The following is a 12,910-nucleotide window of genomic DNA, read 5'->3' on the forward strand; positions in this document are numbered from 1 at the left end:
TAAGCCCCACCTGTGCATGGAATTATATGTGCTTTGAAAATCACCATTCCAATAAGGTTCAGAGAATATAATATGCAATATTTGTATGACAGCTAAACATCAAGCCACAGCTGTAACTTGAGAAGTTGTTGGGTCCAAGGCACTTTCTGTCAGAAGATGGCTCCATGCAAGAAGAGTTACAATCATGAGAAAAGCAAAATGAAGTTAAACTGTTTCCTTGTTATCTGTGCAATATTTAAAGGGCTTACTTGTTGAGTTATGTTAGCCATTTGGGTAGCTCTGCAAACATGAAATACCAAGTGTTGTTTTGCTAAGGGCTGATGGGAAGGGCAACAGTGTGAATTGATGATTAGATTCACCAAAGGGAGTTTATGCAGTTACTTTAATCAAACCACAAAAAACAGTTTTCAAACATCTCTGGTTTTCCATGTGAGAGGTTCCTGAAGAAGAGTAACAAAGACAGTGTAGTAAATATTTACAAATGGTTCTCCTGTTGAGACTACTTTGCAATAATTATCTGAGTGCTACCCGCAGCAACACATATGATAGCTCCCCATTTTCAGCCACAGCTGTTAAACCACTTTACCATATCTACCATTTAATATCTATAACTACTTGGCAAGGACTCATTTATTTGATTCTTCTGCCCAAATAGAAAAAACCCTACCAACGGAAACTGTGTGTAGCAGACTGTGTGGCAGCGTTATCTCCCTCCACTAACCTGATATCTGTCTGTGAAAGGGAAGAAAAGAAAAAAAGGTTAAACAAGTTTAAAGATTAATACTAAGTAGTAATTTCTGGAAAACACTAGAGTTAGACCCTTATCATAACTATTATGGCATATGTTCCAGTTCTTTATAATTGCTACAGTTTTCTGAAGTTAGAGTTTGTTAGGCGAGCTAAAAAACTGCCAACACACATTTTGCACAAATGTTAGTACTAACATAGCAGTTACATAGTAGTAGCTAAAAGCTACCTTAGAATTTGCTTCAATTTTAATGTCACTCTGATCTGCCTTTTTCTATCCCCCCCTAGACTGCTAAATTTTTCATTAAGCCTGTAGCTTTTCAGTCCCATTATTTCTGCCTGATGTATGTGTACTCCAGGGAGTTCTCTGAAATATGATTAGACTGGCTGCTACCCAGACCACGCCATGCTAACCACATTGACCACAAAACGAACAGGAAAGGATTTATCTAAGGACACCCCTTGTTAACTCTCATTAAGAATGGATATGTTATGATGTTCCTTGCTTCTCTTTTTTCCTCTGTTTTTGTTTTTTTTTTTCACCTCCACGAGCTCACGTGCTGGATACAACTGGTTGCCCAAATTTGCAGGCGAGCTCTGTCTAGCGTGTGGAGTTGTGGAGAAGTGAAAAGGCTGGCATGCTGCTCTGCAGAGGGTGTTTCTGCTCCCAGCCTCCTGCCATGGCCCTGCTCTCGTCCCACGGCCCCCTGCTCTGCTGCACAGCCCGTGCTCGCACGGACCAGGGTGCGAGCAGGCGCACAGGGCTCAGTCCCCTCGTGCATGGTGCGACGGGACTGATTCAGCAAGAAGTTTCTCTCCCTGCCTCTCACTCCTGTTTCCCAACTTACTCATCTTTATCTAAAGCCAGGGAGATTTCTAAAGGGACGACTGGGATTTATTTCTTAAAGATTGTCAGGGCTTGAGATGCTGGATGCTGGTCTCCATCGGCGTCTGCAGGCGCTGGTATGCTAACAGTGAAGAAGGAAGTCATGATAGGGGTGATACAGTTCATTTCCATCTGTTTCTATATTCACTAAACTTACATAGCACGTGTCGGTAGTAGTTATGCCACATGATGATCTGCAGTGGCAAAGCTGTTGCCTCCTCTCACTAGACAAAGTGTACTTAAACCAAGTAATCTTTGTGAATGTTTGTCAATACTCCAAATCATCATATTGCAAATTAGGTAGAGTCTTTGATTGCCAATGAATCAGAGGGAACACAGTGGATGTTTTCATTGGATTCGATGAAAACATCTATATTTATTGAAGGCAAAGCAGTATTAAGATGGCAGAGCACTTTTTACCCTGCTGTTCTATAAAGGAGATGCTTTTAAAATACAATACTTTTCCCACTGTTTCCTTCTTTGTCCTGCAGTTTCCTCTTAATGAAGACACGTGTAACTATGATTTTTAATGATTCTGTCTGCTAGATATCCTTTATAGACACTTCTACTCCTGTTTTTACAGTTACTTCTTCCTCAAATTGTGTGGTAACATGTCGTAGCTATGATGTATTCATGATTGTGTTCATGTATACAGCTGGTATTGTGCTTTTATTCATCTATTTCTTTTCCATGACAGAAAAATAAATCATGAAATTACCTGGTTTGTAGTACAGTTCAACCTTTGGAACAATTAGTATAACTAAGATTAGAACACACCTTGTATCTAAATAACTGAACCAAAAGGTTTCCTTTTTTCTTTCTGATTTTTTTTTTTTTTAAATTATTTTTCTCCACTGCCTTTTTGTTTTCCTTTTCCTTAGGGTGCTTTTTGATATTTTCTTGTCAGGTTTTGGCTGCAGGTCTCTGTTGTGTGGGCTATGGCTCCTTACCCAGTGGCCAGCCCTGGTCCTGTCCCTGACCCTGACCCTCAGGATTCAGGATTCCTCTGCTGCTGCCTCTGGTTCCTCAAAGTATTCACTGTCTCTGCAGGGTCCTTGTGGTCAAGGTTCCTTTCCTGGTGCAGTGCTGGCTTTCGCTTTGGGCAGAAAGTGCTGACTCCGGCTAGATAAAGACTCTATCATGCTCCCTAAGGGGCTTTTTGTCAGCAGGCTTCACCAGCTGCAGAGACCCTCCTAGCTGCAATGTTGGTTTCTCCCTGTAGTCCTCAGTGATTAATGCTCTTCTTTAGGCAGACTGACCTTTCAGATTTCCTCTGAAACAGCCCTAGCTTCCAGATACAAGAACTTCATGATTACTGATCAGTACTACTCTTCCAATTCTTACAAAACAAACACATGCGTGACAACGCTGAGAGATCCAGTATAAAAGTTAAATTAAAAAAGAATCAGAATCTTAAAAATTTAAAATTTTTGTGTGATTCTTCAGGTTGAATAAGGTATCTCAATCTTTGACAGATGCAAGGAAACTCTGAAAGCAGATGTTTAGAAACATCAAACTATAATCTCAAAGAACCTGATTGGGTTTTGTACTATTATCACTTTATGTGTTTCTGACAATATAGATTTACACCCCTTTTAAAGTCCTTTTACTCTTTAAGGTTGCCTGACTTTCAATAATCTTAATGTACTGGAAATAACTAGACCAGAAAAATTTTTAGTATCACTGAAAGAAAAAATAATTGCCTTAGAACTTCTGATCACTGAATACACATTAACTGTGAGGGTTTTCTGTTGTTTGCTTTTTTTCATTTTCTTTTCTTTATCAGTAGAAGAAGGTAACATTTTTCAGGAAACTCTGCTTTCTTCCAAAAGTATTCTGGTTTTCATAATGAATAAAAATCCAGGAAAAGGTAGCTGTTTCTGCAAAAGTTATGTTTTATTCACATTGCAACAGTATTTTGCATATGATGCCTCATGTAAAAGTTCCCTACAAATGTGTGGGTTTAGCAAATTTGAGCTCTCAACCATGCAGTCTCTGTAGGAGGAAAGTTGTTAAAAACAAGTTTGCTTCTCCTGGCACTTAGGATTTGAAATCAACTTCCTTTTGTGATTAATAATGAATTCCCTCTTAGAAACTGTGTTCTGTATTGCACGTGTTGTAATAAGGGCTAGATCAAGATGTTGACTGATGGCTTGTGGCAGTAAACAGAAATAGTCCCAGTCCTAAATTTTTAATAACAACTTTCTCAGTTCCCTTTCCTTAGGAACCCATTCAGTTTGTTCTGCTTAATTTCTGAGGGACTTTTCCCCCCTCTTTAAAAATGTTCTATTTTGAAACCTAAATGCCAGTTGGAAAAAGAAAAGTTGAAATGTTTACAAATTTTAAAATCTAATATTTTGACTTTTTTTAAAAAATCCTTTTTAATATAGTTTAAAGCATTGCCAGTTTTCATTCAAGCTTATGCATTGTTTTGGTCTGTGTTTAAAGATCCTAATCTGAAAAAATATGTAGATCCAAATCCATATTCTTCCAAGTTACTAATTTTGATTGATGGGACTTCAGGCAGACACAATTATTGGTGCTTTCAGAATCAGGTATTTAACTGATGCAGTTAAAAAGCTTAAGTGGATATCCATTTATGTGATATTATTCCTTAAGAAAAAAACAAAGCATGTCAAAACACTATATCTTTCAAGTGAAAACAGTGAAATTTTTAAGACAGAATTCACTTGTGTTTGTTTTTTGTTTTGTTTTGTTTTGTTTTGTTAACCAGAGCACAACAGTTCTGTTGCAAGGCAAGTGAAATTTTACAATAACAGATTTTTAACATTCTCTTAGAAATAATAGGATGCATAAGCTTTCAGATTCATGGAGTATATGCACTGAGGATATAAATGACTCAGGGGCATCCATTTTTCTGTAATGGTCTTGATTTATGACTAAGAAAACCATAAATTAAAATTACACTGATGTGATGAACTATCAGAGAGACAGCCATAATCATCATCAGCCCTAAGCACAGTGTTTGGTGAACTAGTAAAAATTGGGAACCCCTCACTGACAATGAGCTTCCCTTCAGGCAGCCATATCACAAAAAAAGATTTGAATCAGTATTTGATTTCTCTTCTTTTCTAGGACTCTTGTAAATTATGTATCTAATCCTGAAGGAAACTATCAACACTGACATTAGTGAATTCTTTTTGGAAGTAACAGATTCAAAATGCATTAGTTCCCTTTCTTGTGACATGGTAAAAGAAAATGATTCAAGAAGCTTCTGATGTTTTCTCTAACTGCAGCAAATAAGTTTCAAGCTTTGCTGTAGGCCACTATATTTCATTAAAGAAGCCAGAGAGCCTCTTTTTTCCTGTGGTAGCTATTATATAATTGATAGATGTTTTCAAATTGCTGAACCTAAGCCCTGTGTTTAACAAAAGAACACACTACAGTGAAATATACAACAGGAGCACTTAGTGCTGTATATGATTATATCTATAAACAAAATATGACAGTCATACTGCCTGCAGGGTGCTCTTCTGCCCATATGTAATGGGGCTGTAGAGTTCAAACTTACACTCCATCCATGTTATCTGCCTGAAAATTGTTGATGCTGGGTTAAAAATAAAACTCAATGAGACAAGAAAAAATGCTTTAGGTTCTTCTATTCTTCTTCTCAAAGTTATATTGCTGTCTTCCTTCATTCTACACAGGGCTGAAAGTAGAGAGAGACTATTATGGTTTTTAGAAGGCTACTTAGGTTTTACAAAGCTAGTCCTGATCTTAGCACTGGTCAATAAGTATGACTCAGGCTTTATTCTTCTTTACTGTCAGTCTGAGGTCAATATGAGACTTGTAGTCACTAAGGACCAATGCTAGACTGAAGAAGTCAGTCAACAGTAGGCTACAGTGAATGCAAATTGTAGACAAGCCAACAAAATACACAAAACATGGAATAAAATTGGGATTTTATGATTTTGAAAGATTACAGATTGTATTATTCTTAAAAATATTACTTTGGGATGGGAGAGAAATAAGCTGAATACAGATGTTGAAAAAACATTAAATGGTTTTAAGACGTGCCTGTAGTAGAACAGATGCTATTTCAGACGTGACTGAAAATCAAAACAGAACTTGGATTCAAAAGCCAATGACCTTATAGAAACCCAAGAAGAATGTCAAGTTGTCTTCCTTTCAAAGATTTTTACTTTGGTGGTCCTAATAGTCTTTTTTTTTTTTTTTTTTTTCTCAATGAAACAGACTTCTTGACTGATTCTTTAGAGAAAAAAAGAAAATGAAAAAAGGGAGCTGCTAAGAAAATATCCTGAACTTGGATAACCATTTGTTCTTCATTAGAATGATACCAGGTTGCCAATGAAACAGCCTCTGCTTGAGAGTTAGGATGAATAGGGATTTTTTCCCACCTTGTCAGGGTGAGTGAAAGTCAGGTTTCTCAAATGAAGCATGGGGTTGCAGTTGCACACTTGGCTGTGAATTTTCCACAAGATTCTTGAGTGGATGGTAGATATTTTAAGTTTTTTGTTATCATCTTTTGTAAGAAGTGTTATGATTAGACTGAACTGTTCTTTAAATAGTGATAACTAACAGGACGGTAGAGTATTCTTGTTTTTTCAAAAAACCAGAAAGGAGGCCTTGCCATTCATGACAAATAAAATAAATCACTTGTGTTTAAAAATATTATTTTCTCTTTCACAATAAAAACAACCATGTGGTGATAGACCAGTGAAAAATCAGGAGCTTTTATATATATTCCTGGAGAGTTCCACATCCATGTATGGGACTTCAGAGCAGGGTTAGTGGCTCTCCTGGTACCAGCTAATGTTGTGACTTTTAGCATAGACAAACAGCTACTGCACGTAGAAGGTAGCTTGGATTATGCATGGTTGGCAGCAAGTCTGCAGTGAATTGCTTTGTGAGGTACCTGTGTGAAACATGGAGTATCACCATGTTTCGTCCCCAGTCTCTTCCATCTTTCTCCTCTCCCTCACATAAATTTATATATGTATTGTAATTTGAAGATTGAGCTGCCCTTTAAACCTAGAAGCAAAATGTTCATGCTTAAAAGCAACAATGGTAGATTAAATTACTTTAATTATTGTTCATTTGTGTTACATAATGGAAGTCTACTAGTAAATTAAAAATCATTAAATGGGAAAAAAAAGAGACATTCAGGGGTTATGATGAAAGAGAATAACCAGCAGTTAGCAGAACATTACTCTATGGTTATTTTTTCTGTTTGCTTTGCTGCAATTTCTCTTTGTCTTGCAGTAGTATTAATTTCATTTCTTTCGGATAGTCATCTAATATTTATCGAGGATTTTTCATGCTGATAAATCCCCAAACACTTTTTTAAAGTTATTTAAACACAGGGAGTGAATTATTTTCCACATTTCCAAAATGGTATCACTGGTTTTAGTGGTGATATTGTGATAGTACAGCTTAAGGCAGGCAATAAAGAACGCGTAGCTAATCTCATTATTAACTTCAGCTCACAGTAAACAGATTTAGTGTTGAGTGGGACAATAGGATGTGCTGGGAATGACTGTATCAAATAGGGAGGATTGCAGTAATGTTTCCGGTAACTCCACAAATTAAAGCGAAACCTCCTTTACGGAAAGCATAGGCATAAAGCTAAGCAATGTCTTTGGAATGGTTAACTGAGATTTGCATTGCCAGAGGCCATTGCAGCAAGGAACTCTTAGAGTTGTGATGTAATCCATCTGCTCTCTTCCCCAGTGCTACGACCTCTTAGCAGAACTGTGACTTCACTTGGAAAAGTAGAGTAGCTGGAGAGAGTCCAGCTGCAAGCAGTGATAATGATCAGCCATCTAAAAGTATGCCTGTAGGGAAAGGTTGAGCAAACTAGGATTGTTTAGTCTGGAGAAGACTGAATTGAGGGGAGTTACATTAATCTCTTTCAATACATAAAAGATTATTCAGAAAAAGAACAAACTGTTAGTCATAGTTAATTTGGCTATTAGGAGAAGTAGTGGACTTGAATTACAGTAAGAGCGATTTAACTCAGACATGCTGGAAGATTCTAATGATAAGGATAATTAAGTACTGTGCTGCATTGCCTGGGAGGCTGGGCAGTCTCCAATGCTATGGGCTGGTTGGAGCAGGTGAGCAGTACAGATTGATTTTGCAGAGCTGAATCAGAGGTGGGGCCAGGGGAGTACTCCCAAGATCTCCTTCAGCCAGCATTTCTTAAGTTTTCTGGCTTTTCTTTGTTTGTTTTTGTTTGATTTGCTGGTAGGTAGATTTCCTCTATGCCTTGAGCAAATGCTGGGAGGGATACAAGCAACTGAACTCCTACACTCTAAGTTTCCCAAGTGAATGCAAGACTGTGTATGTATCTAGCAAGAGCTCTAGAAGAACGCCATGACAGATTTATTAGTTTATAAACTGGGTTACCTATTTAGGATCTTCTTTTGCTTCAGGTTCTGCATCACATTAGTAGGTAAGGACAACTTTTCTATGAATACTTGGAGAACTTTCCATTCACATATAGGACTCCACGCTGGATTTTTTTTACATGAGAGCTGCTTAATACTTCCCAAAATGATTTATGTTGTTTTATGTCTATGTGGAAAACAGTTTACTATTGTGACAGTGGTGATTTCTTTTACTTAGACCTTCTTTCTCTACCATTTTTCAGAGAAGCGTTTTCCCTGTAACCAAAAGCAATTCAGCAGCTCTGCCCATAAAAATATTTAAAATGCATCATTAATTAGCCAAGAAGTAGGAAAAGTACAATCATCAGCATTTCTTATTTACTTTATTCCTATAAATACAAAAAAATTGGTTTCTTAAATAGGTATTCTGTAAAACCACAAAAGGCAATCTAAAGAATTTAGCTGTCATGAGAATACATTGAAATTTTTCTATTTACCTGGCCTAGTTATGATCTTAGTTTTTTTCTTTGTGCTCAAAATCTTTAGTACCCGAAATCTGCCCTAGCACTGTAGAAGACAGCAAAAGGGATCTCAAGAGACTATTTAGCCCTTGCATAAAGTTAGCATCTTCTATACTTATGTTACTCCAAGCATGAAGACTTTACAGCCTCTGAAGGCATTCTCTTCCATTTTTTAACTACCCTTATCACTCTGAAATGTCTTATAAATACCTGACTTTACTCTTCATTGCTATAATTTAAGCCCGTTATTTCTTATTTTATTCAGTATACACCAAGCACATCCTCATCTTTTTCATGTATTCGAAGACTATTGTTTCACCCCCTAGGCTGTGTTATTTCTTCAGGCTATACAACCTGAATTTGTTCAATTTAGTCACATAGATCATGATTTCTAGACACACTTTTGATATTTGCTGATTTCCTCTGGACTTCCCGTTTGATTCCCCTTCAAACTGAAACCCAAAGATCCAGCCTTCACAAAGTGCTCTGGCTGAACTCTCGCTAGTGCAGAGTACAGGAGAAACATCATTTCATGTATTCATGAGTGCAGGGTAGAGGGGAAAGATTATTTTCTCTGTCTGCATTTCTCAGGATGGCATTTGCCCCTTTTGCAACAGTATGACATTGGTTCAACATATTATAATCCACTAGAGCCCTGCGATCTCTTTCTTCTGAAGAGCTGCTCTCTCTTTGTCCTTCCTGACCCATCATGTGCTACCTCTGTTAGTTGTCTCTGTTAAACTGCATGCTCCTTTTTTTCAGACTCTCTGCAGTATCATTTGGAATAAGTGTCCTGACCTTCAGCATAGCTTCAACCTTTTCCAGTATTGTTGCCCAAATTTAATCACCATATACTCTATTTTATCATCCAAACTGCATTGAGTGCTTATTACAAGTATTGAATAATAGCAGACTAAGTATAGACCTTTCCAGGCCCCACCCTGTACCATCTTCCATCCTGAAAGTGAATCAATGGCAAATTTTATCTTCCCACAGCTTTCTGATATAATTTGCACCTAGCCCTTAGGGGCTAGATCTGTTTCAATAGGTTGCTTATGACTGAGAGTGTAATTTGAGATGGTGTCAAAAATCTTTCTAATGTTGAGATAAATGACACCTAGCTGCTTGCCTCTCCTCTGCGATGCCTGTTACCCTCTCACTGAAGGAAATGTGACAGCTCATTGTTGACAGATCCCTTCTGGCTGTTATTTGTCTTGTTTGTTTTCTCAGTGTTTTTGAAATCTGTGTGTTTATTTCTTTCAGGATTTTTTCTGAGAATTCAAGTTAAACTGAATGATTGATAATTCCCTGGCTTCTGCTTTCCCCCTCTTTTCTGAGCATAAGCACTAGGTTTCCCATCTGCAAGTTCTCCACACTTTGCCATAAAGTCTCAAGAGCTTTCTGTCTTCCAAGTCAGTTCTTTAAGTATTGTAGAATAAAATCTCAATATGCTCAGTCCATATGAAAACCCCTGTCTTCCTGAAGTATTCTCATTTTGAATGTGTTCATCTTTCCTTAGTAACAAGGATTATTTTTTTCCTTTTTTTCTGACTAAATGTGCTGTGTGGCATTTTCTCTAGCTTAAGCTTCTTCCACACGCTTGTTTTGTGCCTGCCAGATCACTCTCTCTGCTGAATTTTCAATTTAATTATTGACTCTTCATTCTAAGCAGCAGTATAGACTTGGCAGAGATTGCTCTTCCCCTGCTGCTGAAAATCTCATATAAAACACAGTCTGTTTTCTGACAGTTCTGAACCAGCTTAGACTTTCAGACTTTTTATATGTGATTTTCTTACCTGGCTGGAACTGTGTTTAAAGGGCCAATGTGATTTTTCTTTTGTTTATGTAGTGCTGAAAATTCAAAATTATTATAATGGAAAGATCTGCCTGTTCACTAAAAGGAGCTTGCGAAGAAGATATGAGCTATTATAGTGGGAAACCACCTTACGGTAATGTCAAGAGATATGTCTCAGTGTTTAGGATTTTGCAGTGCTTCAGGATAGAATGTACTACACATATTAACTGCTTTTTTTCCTAAAAACAGGTTGGACAAATATGTCAGGAATGGTTTAGGTATAGTGCCTCTTTTCTTGAGACAAGGAAATAAACTTGATCCCTACATTTCAACTGAGCTTGTCTGTTCCTCTGCCACAGTCAATTAAGGCACAAGGTTGCTGAGAAGAGGGCAGCTTTGCTCAAAATTCCAAGTGCTTCACTTTGCTGAAACACTGTTTAGAAAGCAAGAAGCACAGGATCACAAGCTATTCCAGCTCTGTTTTCTGTTACTCTTTGAGAGGTCCGTGATGAACTTGATGCCTTTGTGCTTTCCGTCTTGCTGCCACTTACGCTTGGATGGAAAGCTCAAGAGATGGATGCAAAATTCCCCTGCTGTCTTCTTTCAGTTCCCTCATTAAAAACCTTTTTGCTACAATTTCCTTATAAAGCATCTATTTGGAGGTATGCTATAGCTGCTATCATGCTGATCAGTGTTGCCTTACTGTATTTAGGATGTTCTTTTCTGTATTATGCTGATACTTTGCTCTCCTTTATCTTATGGTTTGACTGTGAATTCTTTAGGATCGAGACCATCATTTTTTCTTGCAGATTTGTATATCCCATAGTGCAATTGAAGTCTTGGTCTGTGAGCAGCGTGAGAATAAAAAGAATATATTATTTGTGTATTGGTATTATTTTGTAGGAAAGGTTGTGCAGGTTGGAATTTAGAGGCATCCATTCTTCAGTTTCATATGCACAGCATCTTTTGTACTGATCAAGAAATGCAAAATAGATTATTTAGAAATAATGAGCCAGGATTAAAACTAAAACAAACCCATCAATATCTTTTTTTTTCATACTGAACTGAGGCTTTTTCTGATTGGCTAATTTCTAGTTTTAAAATAATGAAATATTAAAGATAACAAAAAGGGTGAGTGACAGGTCATCTTCTTAAGTAATGTTGAGTATGTGTATGGGTCATGACCTTGTTAGCATAACTCTACTGAAGTTAGTGGACTGATCTAAATCTGCTGAAGGTCTAGTCCAGTACATTTTTTTACAGGGCATCATGAAGGTGTTTGGGGACAGCAGCTTCTTGTTTTGATAAAGAAACTCACCTTTAAACCAATAGAATTATTAAAAGCATGTAATGGTGACTATTTTTTTCATTAAACAAGGGGATTTATTAAATGAATTAGTCTTCAAATTAAAGAAAAAAAATCTAAATAAAATTCCATTAAAGTCAAATGGCAGCTGTGCTTAATCCCTTGTGTTTCTTCTCGTTACTCTGAGCTGTGAAGTGGGGGAGATTCTGAGCACCATTGGGAACGAAAGGCATCTGACCCAGATTGGAGGGTGTATTGGTTTTGTGTGGCAAGGTTTTGGCAGTGGGGGGGGGGGGGTTGGTTACAGGGGTGGCTTCTGTAAGAAGCTGCTGGAAGCTTCCCCTGTGTTCGAGAGAGAGCGAGCCCATACCAGCCGGCTCTAAGACGGACCCGCCGCTGGCCAAGGCCGAGCCAATCAGTGATAGTGGTAACGCCTCTGGGATAACATTTTTAAGAAGGGAAAAAAGTTGGGACAGGAAGAAACAGCCGCCGGAGTGAGGAGTGAGAACATGTAAGGGAAACAAACCTGCGGACACCCAGGTCAGTGAAGGAGGGGGAGGAGATGCTCCAGGCACTGGAGCAGAGATTCCCCTGCAGCCCGTGGGGAAGACCCTGGTGAGGCAGGCTGTCCCCCTGCAGCCCAGGGAGGTCCACGGTGGAGCAGATCTCCACCTGCAGCCCGGGGAGGACCCCACACCGGAGCAGGTGGGTTCCCGAAGGAGGCTGTGACCCCGTGGGAACCCCGTGCTGGAGCAGGTTCCTGGCAGGACCTGCGGATCTGTGGAGAGAGGAACCCACGCTGGCGCAGGTTTTCTGGCAGGACTTGTGACCCCGTGGGGGACTCACGCTGGAGCAGTCTGTGCCTGAAGGACTGCAGCCCATGGAATGGACCCATGCTGGAGCGGTTCGTGAAGAACTGCAGCCCGTGGGAATGGCCCACGTTGGAGGTTCGTGGAGGACTTTCTCCCATGGGTGGGGCCCCACGCTGGAGCAGGGGAAGAGTGTGATGAGCCCTCGTCCTGAGGAGGTGAAGCGGCAGAAAATAACGTGTGATGACCATAAACCCCATCCCTGTCCCCCTCTGCCGCTGGGGGGGCTTGGTGGTGAAATCTGGGAGGCTAGTTGTGCCCGGGAAGAAGGGAAGGGTGGTGGAAAGGTGTTCTGAGATTTCATTTTATTTCTCATTACCTTGCTCTGGTTGATTTGTAATAAATTGAGTTACTTTTCCCAAATCGAGTCTGTTTTGCCTGTGACGGTAATTAGTGAATGATCTCTCCTGTCCTT

At 38.9% G+C, this 12,910-nt stretch overlaps 1 protein-coding gene across 5 annotated transcripts in view; it reads left to right on the top strand.

The window, feature by feature from the left end:
• GRM8 (glutamate metabotropic receptor 8) overlaps nt 1-12,910 on the top strand; it is a 358,666-nt gene that overhangs the window by 288,578 nt on the left and 57,178 nt on the right. The gene's annotated exons all lie outside the window — the stretch shown is intronic.

This window comes from Accipiter gentilis, chromosome 11 (genome assembly GCF_929443795.1).
Source record: "Accipiter gentilis chromosome 11, bAccGen1.1, whole genome shotgun sequence".
Lineage (NCBI taxonomy): Eukaryota > Metazoa > Chordata > Aves > Accipitriformes > Accipitridae > Astur > Astur gentilis.